Source organism: Panthera pardus, unplaced genomic scaffold (assembly GCF_024362965.1).
Source record: "Panthera pardus isolate Hobbes unplaced genomic scaffold, ASM2436296v1 HiC_scaffold_2, whole genome shotgun sequence".
NCBI lineage: Eukaryota > Metazoa > Chordata > Mammalia > Carnivora > Felidae > Panthera > Panthera pardus.
Genome location: NW_026526765.1, coordinates 135,763,167 through 135,777,626, shown reverse-complemented (window position 1 = coordinate 135,777,626; position 14,460 = coordinate 135,763,167). Strand labels below are relative to the sequence as shown.

At 39.9% G+C, this 14,460-nt stretch overlaps 1 long non-coding RNA gene across 1 annotated transcript in view; it reads right to left on the bottom strand.

Moving 5' to 3' along the window:
* The window catches only part of LOC128778331 (uncharacterized), a 103,331-nt gene extending 93,134 nt beyond the window's left edge, over nt 1–10,197 (bottom strand). Inside the window, exon 1 of the long non-coding RNA XR_008423914.1 lies at nt 10,061–10,197. This is a non-coding gene — a long non-coding RNA (uncharacterized LOC128778331). The remainder of the gene's footprint in view (nt 1–10,060) is intronic.
* Nucleotides 10,198–14,460: the final 4,263 nt, after the last annotated feature.

Genomic DNA, 14,460 nt, shown 5'->3' with positions numbered 1-14,460 from the left:
CTGAGCTGAAACCAAGAGCTGGAGGCCTGATTGACTGAGACCGCTTAAGAGAGTTTTTAATTTTCATTTGTTTTTGTCCTTTTTTTTCCTATTTTTCTTTCAATGTGTTGGTTTTACAGATTTTTAGGCACTCCCTATGAATTAAGAATACTAGCTTTTAATTTGGGATATGCTGTTTGGACATTATTTGTTATTTGTTTATTTGTCGTTTAGCCTGTGAACGGTGTACTTTGATGTACAAATCTCTTATTACGTTATCCAATTAATCCCTTTTAAATTTTTTTGGTTCTTAGTTTTATGGCATGTTAACAAAGCCTACTGTACGTTCAGATTATAACAACAATTCTCCCATGTTATTAGCAATTCTATGGCTTCATTATTTATGTTGAAATATTTGGTCCATTTGGAATTTATTTTCGTATAATGTGCAAAGTAGAAATTGAATATTTTTCCACGTGGTTACCTAGTTGTCTTGTGACCACTTATTGAATAACCATTTTTCTACTTATTTGAGATGTGAATTTTATGGCATTATGTAATATATAACATAATATAATATAATATAATATAGTATATCATTTAATGTTTATTTCTGGAATATCTATTCATTTTGTTGATAATTTTGTGTATTCATTTACCAGTACAATGTAACTTTAAATACTTTAGTATTTAGTAACTAAATACTTTAGTATTTAGTAACTTTAAATACTTCAGTAATGAAAGTTGATTTTTTGTACATGTCACTGCATTTTGAACTTACGTGATTAAAACACCTAGCACAGATCATATTTCTACCAGAATGAAAAATTACAAATGACAGCAAAATCGCCAACGAATAAAATGATACCACAGAACCCATTTGGAAATCAATGTCACACATATGTCATTGCTAAATACTGAGCATGGCTGGTGTCAAAAAGGGTCAGAGTTCTCGGACAAATATCAATATCTAGAGTGAGGTTTAAGAGAACAGTCACTTAGTCATTGAAATGGTGTGTTTTAACAGGTACAACCTTTCCACTTGGAAGTGTGGTCCTGATGTTGATTTTCTTACCTGGACAACATGACCTATGCTTGCTGCTGTTAATTGGATTGAGTTGGGGCTACGCAGCCAGAAGAATTTAGCACAGACGTTAATCCTTTCTGGAGAACACCAGCCTGAGCCTGACAGTGTCTAGGGCACAAGGTCAAAATCAGTATGACATATTAATACTGACCATGAGGAGAAAATGGAAGTTTTACTGCCTAGGGAAAACAATATTATCATTATAAGCCATACTGCAATCAGCTAATTTCATCAATTAAAAGGCTTATGTCATCTTTTAAGAATAAAATAATAGATACTCATACAAATGTACACAGTAGAAATGAGCCTTCAGAATAAAATTTTGAAGTCTTCTCCAAAGAGAATACCCTGAAGCCTTATGGTTATCATTCTGGTGAGCACTATTTCAGAATTAATCTAAGAGAGATGTTTTGTTTTGTTCTATATGGTAAACTTTATATTATTCATTTTGTTTTGCATCTTGATCTTATTACTTAGTTTGTGGTGGACATCCTCCCATGTCAACACATGGCCTGACTCATTCCTTTTTTGCTTTGTGGTAAATTTTGCATTAGCGATGTTCTCTTCATAGAATTTATTATCATCGTACTTTAAATCATAGAAATAAATTCTGATAAAACATTCAGCAATACAAAATTGAAATTAATGTATTAGGGAACAACTCAGAAAAACAAAAAAACTATTTTCATTCATTAAATATACACAAATAAAAAGGGAATATGGAGAGATGGACATTCTCGACATTTCTACATTTCTTTCTGGAAAGGAATGTAGCTGTAACTTTTATAAATTAAACATAGCCTTATTATTTGGCTGACCAATCCTTCTCTGTGAGCATCAGTAGTGCACAGATCAAAACCCCAGGATACAAGGACATATGTGCAAGGATTTGTATAGCAAAACTCTTCAGTGTGGCAAGAAACTGGAAAGTACCCAAAGGTCTACGAGTCATGTATGACAGAACATATCACAGGTAATAATGATATAGAAGATTAAACTCTTATTTTAAAGATTTGTTTGAATTAGACTTTCAGAATGGGCTTTTGAATGAAAATAGCAAGCTGAGAAATAATATGGTACAAGATGAACTTATATTTTTTTGAGAAAAACATAAACACACACACAGACGCACACACGTGCACACATGCATGAAAACAGGACTGAAATAATAGACTATTAAAACTGCTTTCATGAATAGTGATGATTTGATGATATAATCATGTTTTCCTTCAGAATTTATACATTATGGTAAGCATGTATATCTTATTTTTATAATTTAAAAAAGTGAATAAAGAACACTTAAAATGAAAAAAAAATATATGATTGGATGAACAAGTTTCATAGAAAATACCTTTCTGTTCTCATATAAGGTTTAATGATTTTATTTTATTTTTATTTTATTTTATTTATTTTTTTTAATTTTTTTTTAATGTTTATTTATTTTTGAGACAGAGAGAGACAGAGCATGAACAGGGGAGAGGCAGAGAGAGAGGGAGACACAGAATCCAAAACAGGCTCCAGGTTCCGAGCTGCCAGCACAGAGCCCGACGCGGGGCTCGAACTTACGGACCGTGAGATCATGACCCGAGCCGAAGTCGGACGCTTAACCGACCAAGCCACCCAGGCGCCCCAAGGTTTAATGATTTTAGAGGCAGGTACTTAGAATTTGGTACAATATTCTGAGCATCAGTAGTAATAATGGAGTGGTGCTAGATGATGCTGAGAAATATACTGCCTATTTTATTTTATTTTATTTTATTTTATTTTATTTTATTGTCTAGTGAGTGGGAATCTTGCTTCAGTTTTACTATTCTTCCTTTTTTTAAAAAAAAATGTTTATTTATTTTTGAGACAGAGTGTGTGTGTAAGTGGGGTACGGGCAGAGAGAGAGAGAGAGAGAGAGGGAGAGAGAGAGAGACAGAGAATCCAAAGCAGACTCCAGGCTCTGAGCTATCAGCACAGAGCCCGACGTGGGGCTCGAACTCAATGAACTGCAAGATCATGACCTGAGCCGAAGTCGGACACTTAACCGACTGAGCCACCCAGGTGCCCCACTATTTTTCCTTTCTAAATGATTCTTAGAAAAAGAGATGCGTTTGAAGAAGGCTAAGGAAAATATCACTTTATTAATAACTGCGCATCAGCCTCAATACCAGTGCTGCAAGCCTGCACCTCACCACCCATGGCCTTCTTTGTGCTTGATCCAATGGAAGCCTAGAGCCCAGAATCAAAGTAGACTGAAGACAGGCCACACTACATTGCTACGTCTTCACTAGAGGATCGCCCCTTAGCAGTCTCATAGGACAAAAAGATACCTCTGCCAAAATAAAGGAAATAGGGTGAAAGCAGAGCCCCATGAAGGTTTATCTGTGCTTCCAGTGTATCTTCCATAAGAAAACATGGCTGACCAGTACCTTGATATTCATCAGATTAGCACTCCACCCCCTTGGAAGATGGGTTTCTTGCCCCGGATGGCCACTCATCCTTGAATAAGAAAGAGGAGAAAAAAGAGGGAAGAAGAAAACACCTTCGTCCCTAAGAGGACCCAGGTTAAGAACAAAAGATAAGGATATCATCTTTTAAACATCTAAAGCAACAATTGGAAAGAGAAGGGAAATTAATCTTCAATTACCTTTTTAAACTTTGGGGGTTCATGAAAATAAAAGCCATATTTTTTTCCAAGCACTTCTAGGTTTTTCAAACCATCTGTGCTTCGAGGAGAATTTAGTACATGTGTTTTTAGTTAATTTACACTTAACTCATCAAAATGTTGACTTGTTATTCCAGCTATTTGATGTCTCAGAAATCATACACACATTTTAATATATGTTCAAAAGTCTTTCCCCCATTTGGATAAGGAAGTCATCATCAGCTGGCAGTAAACAGAACCTGGAAGAGCTTAAGTCTGATTCTGACAGAGAAGTGAGGAGATTCCAAGGAGTTTGAAACTCGGCAAACTACTTTCCACGCACATAGTGACAAGCACTTTGAAGGGAAAAACATCAGAAGTGACCCCCCAAACATCAAAATCATCACAAGCATAAAGGGAGTCTCTAGGATATGAAGATGTTTAGTCAGGGGACTTGCAATATATATCATATTAACTCTATATTCCTGAAATAAAAGAATTTTGAGATCAGCACAAAAAGCCCCATGCTGGTCTCTGTGTACCAAACACTGTCCAGAAGCCAGTAGGTTAATTTTTCCATGAAAAAGGACAAAGGATGTTTTTGAACTTCTGATGATCCAATGATCTTTCCTTTTAAGTAAAATGTATTAAATGCGTATCCAGTAAAAGGTCCTTTATATTCACAGCAATAGGCTGGACACGATTTTTCTTTTTCCCCAGATTGAATGTGTTTCTAGACCAGAATGCTTGAGTAAAAGCTATCACCGACTGTTGTTTGATTGTCTGGTTTTACACCTGACTACAGCTTCAGTTAAATCTGGAGCAATTCTCATATTTGCACACAGACTCTTGAGAACTGTTTGATGCAAGAACCCGGCCTTTTGTGACTGCAGACAAGGGGTTCAGAGACTGAGCGCAGACTATGGAAGCCATTCTGAGGCCAAATCTCATGTAAGTACAAGAGGAACCAATTCATGTCTAAGAACGACCCTAGACAGAAGCCGAAGATTCCAGATTTGGAGCAGCAGATCAATAGGAACATGAAAGACACTGGAGGGAGCAGAGCAGCCAAGAGATTGGGGAAATGTTCTAGGGGGTAGTGTGGGGGGTGGAGAGGGCACAGACAGACACAGAGGTCCAGGAAGGGCAGTTTGGGGGCAGTGAATTCTCATGATCATGAGCTCCTTGAACGGTTTGGCTTGCTTCTCTGTTCTGGGATAAATTCAAAACGTAATACGGTACCAGGAGCAGAAGGAAACACAATAATCATCTCACCCAACTTTATACATTTCAGCTCTCTCATTTTTTAAAGTTTTTATTTATTTATTCTGAAAGAGTGTGCAGGAGGGAGAGAGATAAAGAGAAAGGAGAAAGAGAACGAGAGAGAGAGATGAAAAGATGTGGGGGTTAGAACTCACAAACTGTGAGATCACGATCTGAGCCAAAACCAAGAGTCCGACGCTTAACAGACTGAGCCACCCAGGTGCCCCTGGTCCTCTTGTTTTTATAATTGTGGATTTTGTTGCTCAGACTGGATGGGTAACGTTTTACCCTAGGATGCTATAGCTAGTTCAGTGTTGGGCAGAGTGACCGCGAGGCCTCCCTTTATTTCCAGGCCAGTGTTCTTTCTACGCACCACATCCCAAGTAAATCCGTCATTTCCTGTTTCCTTTTGTCTTTTAAAAGTTTCCTTTTTTTTTCTTCTTTTCCCACTTGCCTCATTCATTGCCACTGTAACTCGAGACTGAAGAAGCGACAAAACGTCACATCCAATGCTCCGGTGCAAGTATTTTCAGAGGGGGTCACAGCGATGCATGTTTGTTTTGTGAAGTTTCACACTCATTCTCAACATACGGGTTCAAAGCTGTGAACCAACCATGAACCTTGGGAGCTGGGAGTCGACAAGATGGGACTAATATGGAAAAGAAAAGGAGGTTCAGAAGGACTTGGTGGATGTCAGTTCTCTTTTCAAAAAGAACATTTTGGTGACTTAAGCGTAAATGAGTTGGGAACACACAGATTTTATTCGCTTGCCAGATGCATGGGTTTAAACATGAATGGAAAAAAGCACTCCGAACAACACGATGTGAGTTTTATTGGTCTTTTTTTCTCTAGAAGATGGAAGCTGAAAAATGATGGGGACAAGTGAATTGAAAGCCATCATGAGTTTTAAACGCATGTATAGCACATGACACTGTTAGACGGAACAGTAAGGACATCTGGGCTGAGAGCTCTCATTTTGAAAGCCCTGGTATACTTTCAGTGGGTGACTTCATTATAATACTGAAAGAAGTTTCCAGGCAGGTTTTTTTTTTTTATCTGAACTTTCTGTCTGAGAATAGGGGACAGGGCTGTGAGAAATCCATTTCATTGTAAGGAATGTAATGCTTCAGTAAAGGTTGTAATTGGGCAATTAGAAGACAAGAGATAATAAACGACTTGGTTTAACATATTAAGGCTTTCCAAAACATAAGACAATCTACTGGATGATCTTTTTATGTATCATTTTGTCTGCCTCAGACATTTTACTTTGGGTAGTGCAGGTCGGATCTTTGCGGAATCCTGATGATTTCCACCAAAAGAAGTAAACAAACATGTCAGTATTCTTGTCATCTTCTGGTATCTCTGCCTCTTTGGCCAACTTCATGCGGGGATATTTGGTAATTATTCTATGATCATTATGTGAGTCTTTACGTGATCATTATGTGAAATTCTTTGCTTTTGTTGTAGGAACACTCCATAATTAGCTAAATAAAGTTCAAACCTTCTGTACAGGCAGTATCCACAAACTCCTCTTTTGTCAAAGCAATGCTTGTTTCTTGATGTGTCCACGAACTTCTAAGACAACATATAAGTTTATGTAAGCGCTCCCTGGTTAGCTTGTGATGGGACTCTCTTTAGAACACGCTAGCAAGACTGAAATCAAACTGTTTCAGATGCTACAGTTAGATGAAATCACAAGGAAGCTATCCTTGGAATTTTATTAAAATGCTATGTTGGTTGGGACAAAAACACTCACGTCTATGGAGTAGGGCATACTCAAAATAGTGTACCTTTACTGATGGATCCAGGCCACATCACACAGCCCGAGTGCACGTCAGCATCACATCTGTCATCAAGTAAGTGACTCAATTTTTTTTTTTTCTTGCCGCTGTTTCATGTATTTCAGATAGAAAGAAAACTGGGCTGCACTTCAAAATTTAAATACGGTGAATGAAAAGGCTTTGTTCACATTTAATTAAATTACTGTTTATATGCCATATGTTTGATCAGACATTGCTTGTATCCCAGATGGAGGCAATGGGGAGGAATAAGGTATAATTTTTTTCCCCCTCTTCTCCGAGGACAAGGCACAAATTGAGATGATTTTCTAAAAAGTGTCATCACAGTGACAAACTCATATGGCCACTGCTGTGACATCAGCCCTTAAATGATCCCTTCATGGCTCATCAACTCTCAGAACTGTAAAGATAACCTGTCTGAAGATAGGTAGGACCCCGGGCTCCAGAAGACAATACATCAGTTATTTCTGAGACTCTCTTAGTGAAGCTTTCCTCAGGTATACTGCTGCTCTGATGTGGCAACACCGTATTCGTCAGGATTTCGGATCAGGTTTATTTTGTAAATCATAAATAAAAAATAAAGAGACGTTGATTTACAGACGGCAACTTAAGTCACGAAAATGTAAATTCAGTAACATCTACTACAGTGTGAGTTGGAAAGAGAGAGACAGTCACTGTGTGGGAGTTCCCTAGGTTCAGAGGAGGCCCTTTTCTCTTTTTTCTCGTTTTCTTTCTTTCTCTTTTTTTCACATTCCTCACTCACCAAATGGATGTGCTTTGCAGAGAGGAAGGGAAGAGTCCTTTTTACCATATGAAGCGAGCATGTGTTTTTCTTGCTTTTGCTGCTCTGCTGTTTTTGCCATATTTTCTGAGTTCAAGTCTCTAATCAGTTGGTGGGAGTGTAGATGTAATGACATTTATTTTGGAAAACATGTTCTGCTAACATTTTGTAGTAATGTAAGCCATTTAATTCTAAAATTGGCAGCTGAAACTAACACTGTGTCCACATAAACAACTACTCAAATGTTTCAGTCAAAGGCATTTTGGGCACCCAGGGCCAGGACATCATTTCTGGGTCTGCATACTTGTAAAAGTCCAAATTTGGCAGGCAGGGGCTTACCTCCAACCCACACAGACAGAACCTGAAGAATCTTTCCTGTGCCTCCATGTACACAAAAAGAGGTCCTCACCTTTTGTTTTTAAAATGAATAAGTAGAAGCCGAGCAAATACATGAATGAAATTCTTGGCCTCAGCAGTGGTCTCGAGGGGTGGGCTGATTTGTTCTTTGGAGAGAGGGACAAGCCAAGCAGTCAGGGAGGGAAGTGGGGAGGCTTCCCTGTGACTGTGACACACATACTAAGCTCAGATTAGAACGCTTCTCATTTTCTATTCTCTCCAAAGGGCGGCGGAGGAGAACCCATCTGCCATCTTGGTTTGCCAGATGAGACAGTCTCAGGAGAGGAGTGAGGGCACTCTGATACTACAGGACAGTAGTCATTTTATTTTTTTGAGCATCTACCATAGGCTAGGTGGTGTAACAAACCTTTTAGGCCTTATTAAAATATCACAAAACTCCTGCAGTAGTACTATAGGTGAATAAGATCATAATATTTAGAATAGAATAGGATAGGATAGGATAGGATAGAATAGAATAGAATAGAATAGAATAGAATAGAATAGAACAGAACAGAACGGACACAGTAAGTTTGGCTAATTTGCTACAGTCCTGCGACTAGCAAGTAGCAACATGAGGATTTAAATTATGGAATCTACCCCAGTGACCATCTCCTTCCGTATCATCATCCAGATCAACACGGGACACAAATTGTGGGGAAGCAAACCAGGGAGAGGAGGGAAGAGAGAGAAAATAGACAATGTTGTGTGATAACCGAGTGACGAATATTACCACGCTACGACTTAGGTTATTTAAATCCTTGATCTGTGGGAGTGAGTCATGAACGCACACAAATTTGAAAGTGGTCTTATGATAGATACTTGACAACGATTAAAAACACACCCTCCCCCGAAAGGCTTAAAGACACACACCAGAGTCCTTAGTTTTACTAAATGCAGCAGTTGCCCAGATTCACGCTTCTGAGTCATCCTTAATATCAATCCTCCTTCTGATATGCCAGAGCTCACCTTGTCCCAGCCTGTTTTCCTCCCATTTTTCTCCACTTCAGGGACGGGTTCCACCACCTGCTCTGTGCACAAGCCGGGAGCCTGGGAGTCATCCTTGTTATCAGACTCTTCCTGATGGTCCATGTTCAATCTTTTACTTATTCTTATTTTTCTTCCTAAATACCTCTTGAATCTGTGCGTTTTATCTTTGCCACCTCCTTCATCATTCCACTATTACCTGGATTTCTATAATAGTTTTGTCCCTCTGACCTCTGAACGAATGAGCACAGACTAGGCAGGAGAATTTGTTAGTGAGGCAGATCCGGTCCCACCAGCCTCCTGCCTCAGGTCCAAGACTGTCCGGATCAAGACAGAAATCCTTAACACGGCCTGTGAGGCCCTGTGTCGGCTGGCCTCAGTTCTCGATCTTCACCTCATAGTACTCCCCTCTTCTTCTCTGTACCTCATCACCTTGACCTTTCAGTTTCTGCCTCATGGCCTTTGCAAATACTCTTTCCCAAGTCCTTCTCCTCTCTCCTGAGTGACCTTGAACTTATCTTTAGATAGTTCTGCATTCCCTTCCCCCCATCAGGGGCCCGCTTTCCATACATCTTCTCTCAGCATCCTCCCCTTCCCTTTGCACAGTATAACAAGAGAAAAATGAAAAATATCTGCTTGTCTATTTCCCTGAGCAAAAACTGTAAGAGCAAAAACCCAGTCTGCCTTGTTCACCAGTCTACATACAACACATAGCACAGAGTCTTTCACATATTAGGTAGCTAGTTAATCCTTGAATGATGAGATAAACAAATACTTCCTTATCAGCTTCAGTTAAGGAAGAGAGTGAGTCATCTTAGAACTCTCACCGTAGGTTCCTAGAAGCAGTCACTATAGCTTTTCTTCTTGTTACCATTAGCGGTGCCATGATGCCTGGAAGATTCTCACTTGTGGGCTTAACTGAATCTACAAGCTACATGCATGGAGAGGAGGCCCCTGCCTACTAGGAAGCAGAATATCCTTCTGCCATATAAGACCTAAGTGCTTCACCTTCTACGCAAATTAGGGAGCTGTAGGGCATACCTTTGATGATCTAGATTCCTCTTTCCTCTTGTATCAGCCAGGGTTCCCCAGAGAGAAACTGAACTACCAGGATATATATATAAAAGAAGGAGTTGACTCACACGATTCTGGAGGTTGAGATGTCCCATGATCTGCCATCTTCAAACTAGAGAAGCAGGGAGTCTGGTGATGAAGTCCAAAGGGCTGAGAGTTCAAGAGCCAATGGTATATATGCCAGGTCTGATCGGAAAGCCTGAGAACCAGAAACACAGAGGATAGGAGAAGATCAAAGTCCAGATCAAGAAGTCAAGCTGAGAGTAAATTCAACCTTCTTCCACCCTTTTGTTTCCTTCAGGCTCTCAGTGGCTTGGATGATGTGATCCTTCACTGGAGAGAGCCATCTGCTTTCCTAAGTCCACCAATCCAAATACTAATCTCATAGGGGAACACCTAAAAATAATGTGTAGACAAGTACCGGGGCTTCCCGTGATCCTGTCAGGTTGACACAAAACTAACCATTACACCTGTACGGCCAGATACACATCTAACCCTCCTGGTTTGGGATAGTTTGGTTTCACTGTAACTTTCAGAACTGTAGCAGCTGAGATTCTTGTCGATCATTTGTGAGCTTATAGTTGTTGGAAATCTAATGGAGACAATCCACTAACTCTAGTAAATAGTACTCATAAATTCTCAAAGACACACTTCACATGCTCTCCTTAAAATTACACTAGAGATGCTTACAAGTATTACCTGTAATGAGTAAGAGGATACAATAAACAGTCTTTATAAAATGTTCTAATATAATCCAGTAACTGTGGGAAAGTTGTTAGCTACGGTTAAAGTGAAGAACCTAAAATATTTCCATTTTTTTATACCTGGCTACAAATTCTTCCTTCCTCCCATCTTTCCCTCCTTCTTTCTTCCTCCCTCCACACCTCCCTCCCCCCTTCCTTTCTCCTTCCCTCCCTCCCTCCCTTCCCCCTTCCCTCCTTTCCTTTCTCCTTCCCTCCCTCCCTCCCTCCCTTCCCCCTTCCCTCCCTTCCTTTCCTTCCTTCCTTCCCTCCCTGGCTCCCCCTTCCTCCCTTCCTTCTCTCTTTCCTTCTTCCTTCCTCCCTTCCTCCCTCCCTTCCTTACTTCCTATGTAACTCTTAAAGTGAAAGTTGTGTTCAATTACTTTAGTTATATGCACATTCTAATTTTTCAACATCACACCAAAATGCCAGTGTGTAGTCCACAGATACAAATACACTTAGTGATTAGCCTCACCAATGGAAGTAATACCCCTGAAAATGATCCAATATTCAAAGAGAGATAATACTAAGAAGTGAATGATTGGTATGAAAAAAGAGAGTTCTAGATCTTAGAGTTGCAGTCATGTTCCTTTTCCGTAAATTATTTGCCAGATTGTCGGTGTTTAGAAAGTTAAAGTATGATATTAGATTCTGGTAGTTTGCTACGTTATCCTAAAATTAACATGTTCCTATATTTGGAGCAATGACCTAGAAAATAAGATTGACTGAGTCATTTTGTTAAGTCTCCTTATTTTTCTGTACCCTAGGTTTCTCGGTATGCAGGCCTGATAAAAACTCTGTGCACATTTCATGGGCTGGTTATTCCTGCCATTCTGACTCTTGTCGCACACAATGACAACTCAAGAGAGTGCAACATAAGAAAATTTGAACATCTCCTCCCATAGCATTACGCATACAATATAATTACTACTATTGTAAGTACAAGTGGGGAAAAAGAAAGCAGACACTTCAACTTTATCAAATCTACTGGTTTAACTGAAAACAAAAAAGAATCCATCAATGTAGGAAAGCGAGATATTACTCTAGTTGGGTCAAAATAATACTTTGAAGGCATTAGCTAAATATGAAATGGCACAGAATCAGTGGTAAATTAAACCAAAAAAATCTAGCCTAACAGAATTACAACTACTAACATTGCTCTAGTTTTTATTCCTGAATGACAGAGCATTGTTTGAGATATGTATCAGTTGCCATTGACGATAATCATTCATTGAGTTTAAAGTCAAAGGGTGCAGCAGAGACCATATTAAATAAACAGCAATTTTTCAATTTTTTACATTATATATATATATATATATATATATATATATATATGAATTTGAAGCAATTGCTGGATTTTCTCTTTTATTTAAGTAGTAATTACATTTCTTCATTCCACTTTCCAGTTCAAGTATTCATCACTTACTGACTTACCGAGATTCTGAGGTTAAAAGGCTAGAGGCAAGCTGACTAGATTATACACATTTTTTTCTCACTTCTGAAACTATGGATGCTGGCTGATCAGGATCAATAGATATTGTGTTAATGGAAGGTTCATTTTGTTCCTTTACTTTTACCACCCTGGTTTCCTCTTTGACGTACAATATTTTGACTTTCGTCGGTTTCCAATTTGGAAAGGAAGAAAGGTTGACTGCATGTCAGAGCGTCCATACAGACTCTTGAAAATCATCCAAGGGGCGCCTGGGTGGCTCAGTTGGTTAAGCGTCCGACTTCAGCTCAGGATCTCGCAGTCTGTGAGTTCGAGCCCCGCGTCGGGCTCTGGGCTGATGGCTCAGAGCCTGGAGCCTGCTTCCGATTCTGTGTCTCCCTCTCTCTCTGCCCCTTCCCCGTTCAGGCTCTGTCTCTCTCTGTCTCAAAAATAAATAAATGTTAAAAAAAAATTAAAAAAAAAAAGAAAATCATCCAAGATCCACAGAGATTTTAGAGAAAGGGAGTCTCAAGTCCAACACCCACTTTTAAGGTGCAATCCTTGAGAATCAGGGAAGTTTCATGGCTTGAAAAAGGTCACATATTTGACCTTTTACAAGTGGGGATCCAATATGGCCCAGTGACGGCAAAGTGACAGGAACTTCATCAGTGACTAGCTGTCACTTGCCACCAACTTCAGTTTCGTGACACCACTCAAATTGTGGCTTTTTAAAATTTTTTTTTAACGTTTATTTATTTTTGAGACAGAGAGAGACAGAGCCTGAACGGGGGAGGGGCAGAGACAGAGGGAGACACAGAATCCAAAACAGGCTCCAGGCTCTGAGCGGTCAGCACAGAGCCCGACGCGGGGCTCAAACTCACAAACTGCGAGATCGTGACCTGAGCCAAAGTTGGACGCTGAACCGACCGAGCCACCCAGGCGCCCCTCAAATTGTGGCTTTGAATGGTTGCTAACTGTTACCTTGTAAGCGTACCTTGTACCCCTAGAAAAATCAAGCTCTTTGATTTTCTTTTGTCCCCATAGTTGGCCAGCACCGTGCAAGACACCCTCAGTAAAAATTTAAATGAGCCTCTTTGGTAAGTTCTTTTACTGTTATCAGATCTCCTGAAATGTTTAATTCTGACATTTTTTTTTCTTTGAAAAATAAATGAAAATCTAAGTCACTGCCGTAGCCAGAGTTGGCACATTTGCTGCTGCTATAAACTCCGTGAGCACGGTCTGGGCTGGTCATGCCCAGCATTCTATATTGATTCTGTTCCAGCATGACTATGATTTGAAATATGACACAACACAAACAAATATTTGTAACTTCTGCCTGGACTCAGAGATTAAAACATTCTTTTTTTTTTTTTTTTTTCCTGAGTCAAGTCCAAGTACAACCTCTTTGTTTCCATTCTTCTGATCAATATCAGGAAAAACACTTGCCCTCAGCTACACCACCATCACACAGGATGTCCCTCATTGTACATTCTGGAGGTTCAAACACTTGCCCAGTTCTGTGCATTCGCTTTTCAGACGCAGACCCTCACCGGGGGCAGATACGGGCGCTGGCTCCCAGGTGCCTGCTTCCTTCAGCTACTGTTTGCCGACCTCCGGTTGTGGTTTTCTTTCGCCACTATTCTCCTGGCTCTGACAAAAGACAATCACCCTTCCGGACCTGCACGTGGCTCCGCGAACACATCCAAATTCTGTTGCTTCAACACTGTTGAGTGATGTGCCACGTCCGGAACGGCAGGCCAGCTAATGTCACGTTGCGTTTTGAGTCTTTGAGAATTTTCAGTTACTGATCTTGACCTTAAACAGGTCCCTGATTATTTCTTTGTGGCTTGCTCTAATATTGCATTCACAGACAGGGCATGATCACGATTCAGAAAAGATTGCATTGTTTCTTCCCGGCTGCCCACACTGAAGAAATCTGGCGTTTGTGAAAAGCATTTGGGAATCAGATGTCTTTCAGATTTCTCTAGTATGGCTTTATATTATAATCCTAAAATTCGTTTCCTTTTCTAAAAGTGAAGGAATCTGAAGTTATGTTTGGCCTCAGGCTTGTTCACATTAGCTGCTGGGCTTTCAGAGGTCTTTGTTCTGAATACAAGTGATGCTTCTAGTGGACACAGGTGACAACTGGAGAAACACAGATGGGCAAGGGTATGGTAGTGCATCATCAGCTCAAGGAAAGAACATTCGAGAACAACTGTTCTTTCCCTGTTTTATCACAGCAAAATGCCCTCTATTCCTTCTCTCTCCCCTCTCCCACCCCTTTTCTTCCCTCCTTTGT